The sequence below is a fragment of the Hyaena hyaena genome, unplaced genomic scaffold, assembly GCF_003009895.1.
Source record: "Hyaena hyaena isolate Hyena2069 unplaced genomic scaffold, ASM300989v1 scaffold_537, whole genome shotgun sequence".
NCBI classification, from domain to species: domain Eukaryota; kingdom Metazoa; phylum Chordata; class Mammalia; order Carnivora; family Hyaenidae; genus Hyaena; species Hyaena hyaena.
Window position 1 is genome coordinate 1,050,804 of NW_024081170.1, and position 4,211 is coordinate 1,055,014.

A 4,211-nucleotide genomic window follows, 5' to 3' on the forward strand; every position below is an offset into this window, starting at 1 on the left:
TCAAGAATTCACATCTTTGTGGCAACACCACGAACTTGCTGCAGCATCCCTCCATCTGGCAAGTCCACCAGATATATTTCAGTGGTACCGTGTTCAGCCTGAATTTAGTGATTGTGTGATAAAAAGAATAAAGAAGGAAGGAGAGGAAAGACAAAAGTTGATTCAGCCAAGACTGGGACCTCAAAGGATAAAAGTCGCGTGTAAGAAATAGCCAAAGCTGGGAAGGTAATCAGTGTAAGATTAGATAGCAAGGCGATATAGAATTAATGGCCGTTCATATTATACTGGCAGAGGATACAGAAAATGAAAAGAAATTCTGCTTCTTCTTGAGAGGGAGGGAAGGAAATGTCTAACATACCCACCCACATTTCTGCAATTAAGGGCAAAAACTAATGATCATTTTGGGCAGAAAGGACACTTGTGATGACAGTGTCCTAAGGCAGAAGGTTCCATGATATCCCTGATTTTCAAAGACCTTTTTGAACCTTCTAATTAGATGATGCTTCATTATGTTCAACATGCCTTTTTATATAATTTAATTGAGTAGAGTATATGGATCCTAATTCATTAATAGCATTCCTCTGGCAATTTCATATCCTATTATTATTCAAGAAAAATGCAATTTTTTAACCAGCAAAATTCTTAGGATAATTTATCAATACCCATTTCTCCATAAAACTTATTCCATGTAATGATATTTGCTGTGCTCTGTATTAAAGGACTTTGCTAACCTCACTGATTCACTTATCATTTATAATAAGCATTTATTTAACACCTGCTATTTGCATAGGCAAGGTCATCCTGATGCACAATTCCTTGGGCACTGCTGGCACCTCAGGATGTACATTAGAGTCATACAGTGTGAAATCTTCATGGCCACATGGCAGCTCATAGCTAGGCTCTACTGAAAGCTTTGAGCAGACAGTGACCTGGGAGGCCTGATACCTGCACAAGAGACTCCAGCTCTGATGATGGTTATTTTCATGCTGGTTAATTTCATGGACTGAATACTTGTGTCTTTCCAAAACATGTTGAAATTCTAATCCCAAATGTGATGGTCTTAGAAGGTGAGCCTTTAGGAGATAATTAGACCATGGTGGTGGAGCCTTCATGAATGGGATGCATGCCCATATAAAAGATAACCCAGAGAACTCTCTTATTTCTTCTACCATGTAAGGGCATAATGAAAAGATGGGCATCTATGAACTAGGAAGTGAACTCTCACTACACAAGATGGTGCCACCATCACCATCTTGGACTTCCCGTTCCCAGAACTGTCAGAAACAAATTTGTTGTTTATAAGCCACACAGTCTATGGTATTTTGTTGTTGTTGTTGTTACAGTAGCTTGAAACAAGACAGTTATTTTGAAAAGACTGCTGGTGAGAATCTGACTGGAGAATGAGGAGGTAATAACACTCCTCTCTATGCTATATGAAGACCAGCCCCCTAAAGGACTTATAATGTCCCAAGAACTTTGTAACTGTCATAGGGATGTTCTGCATTTCTTCTTGAGTGGTAAGTGACACGACTACTGGTGGGAGATAATTCCCATCTCTAGTCTTAATTGGAGTTCAGCTGTATCCAGACTTGTTTGATGGATTGAAGAACGCGAAAGGAAACTGGATTAGAATAAAAGACAGTAAAAGATTCTGTGTAGAAGTATGAGTGAGAGAGAAGCTGGCTGAGATTTCATACCCAGGGACCACTGGAGGGGGCAGTTCTAGAAGTTCTTACAGGAAGTAGTGACAGGTGAAAAGCTATTTGGAAGGAGAGGCTAAGCTGTCACTTTCATGCACCTGAGTTTACATATCAAAGCCAACTGCTTTTACACAAATGTTTATCAGGTGTGCTTGGCAGCACAAAGATTGAGATTACTGCTAGAAATTCCTCTTTCCCCATTTAAGCTTGGCCTTGATATCAGCAGAGAAAGAATGACAGAAATAAGCCTGCCTAAAACCCACACAGTTTCTGGGGCCTAGAGTACCATCGAATGATACATTTGTACTGATTGGGGACCTACTTACTCTAAGAAGTACCTCTCCGTACTCTGTACCTCCTGTTATCACAAGTGGTGACTTCAGCATATTTGGCTTCCCAGATTCCAATGGCAACTGAAATTCCAACTGGGTTTGGCCAATGGGAAGCAAAAATGAAAGGTTGGAGGACAGAAGGAAGAATGCAGTTGTATTGCCCCTTGTTCTTTACATTAAATGACATCTGTAGAATTGGCCGCATCACCCCCTCGATCCATCTCCCAGTGGGAAGGCTTCTGTATTTCATAATGCCACTTTCTTACTTCAGCCTATGGGTGATAGCTTCTTTTTGATCTAACTAATCTCTGGGTTGCTTTACTACTTCTACTTGGTTTCTCAGATTTGCTATTGTGTAATAAATTTCCTGAATTAAATTCTAACTACCAACGAATTTCTCTTGCTCTGATTAGACCCTAACTTGATGCTATTTGAAACTAAACTTTTTGAATTAAATTCTAACTACCAACCAATTTCTCTTGCTCTGATTAGAACCTAACTTGATGCTGTTTGAAACTAAACTTTTTGATAGAGGCAAGTAGGGCCTCAATATCCGAAACTTGGGTGTTACTATATATTCAACTCAAATGGCAAATAAAATCTGGGACATATTTGTTGTTGTAGCACTATTTAATTTAGAGCAAGTGTGATTTTAAAATTCCCTTAAGTAGATATCCTTAGCATTTTTCCCCCTTCAGTTTCTGTATTTTGGTGGAGGAGGGCCGAAAGAGAAGGAGAAAGAGAATCCCAAGCAGGCTCCAGGCTGTCAGCACAGAGCCCGACTGAGGGCTCAAGCTCATGAACTGTGAGATCATGATCTGAGCAGAAATCAAGAGTCCAATGCCTGACCGACTGAGCCACACAGGTGCCCCGATATCCTAGCTTTTATATATGCTGAGAACTTGGATATATTGTCAATTCAGGACCCTCGGTGCTATTCTTTATGTTCTCATTGTTGTTTATTTTGGGCTCCTGTTGTTTCTGAGTTTTAAGGTTTTAAAACTGAAGGTAATCTTGAGAGGTTTTGGAAAGCAATGAAAATTCCATTTCAGTATCCCGATTTTTGCTTAGGATGGTGACTCAAATGATACATGTCTTAACTTACTGGTCCTCCTTTTCATGAAAACATGGGAATCTGCAGTTAGATTATAAAGTTTGTTACTAAAAACTAATAGATACTATATTTATTAAGCTGTAAAGTATTCTGTTATGGAGAAGGCACCTCTGGTAGCAAACATACTTGAAAACTTTTCATGAAAACTTAACATAGCTCTAATTAAAACCATTATTAGGAAAGAAACTGAGATGTGTTCTATTAATCATGAGAATATCTGTCTCAACTGGAAACTTTAAATTTGTTTGCCTGTTTTCTTTTTTCCTTGAATGTTTTCTAGACATCAAAAACATTCTTCAAGAGCTACAACATTAGTAATTGACTTTTCACTGGGGAAATATGTCACAAACAGCTCAATTTTATGATGTTTCTACAAGTTTAGAAAAATCAAGTACACAGCTTCAAAGAGATAACAGTTAAAATAAAATTTCCTAAGGAGGCTACCTTATTGATGGGCAGAGCTCTAAAGTTTTTGAGGTTCAATTCAGTGAAGTATCCACATGTTATAATAACCTTTAACTTGTCTGAATATGTTGCAACTGTAAATTGAATCTGAAAATATCCTCAGGATATTCTTTATTTTAAAACTTGTCTGCTACTAATTCTCTTCTTCCAATTCTGGAAAGTAGAAAAATACTACACTCTGTTCTCCTCCTATACTCTAGGTTCTGATAAGGTAATGCTGCACAATTTAAACTAAGTATCATATTACTAAGTGAGATATTTAGGAATATGATTCATGGTGTTATACTATGAATAGGTGAATGTTATAGATAAACAAGTGTCCAAAGAAACAGGAAGCAGGGAAAGTGAGTCTAAATATCAAATAAGACCCAAATATATGATTGATAATTAAACATTATATTCTAAGAGATGGAAGAAAGAGAAGAATGACAGAAAGGATGATAAGGATTTAGGGGGAAACAGATTTATGAATGAGTTGTTTTTGTTAAAATGTGCTTTATATTTTATTCCGTACCAAATTGTATGCACATACTTCTAGGAGGGAAGAAAAATAAGGCATAGCTCTTATATTTCTCCCCATTTCTTTAAAAATATAAAACT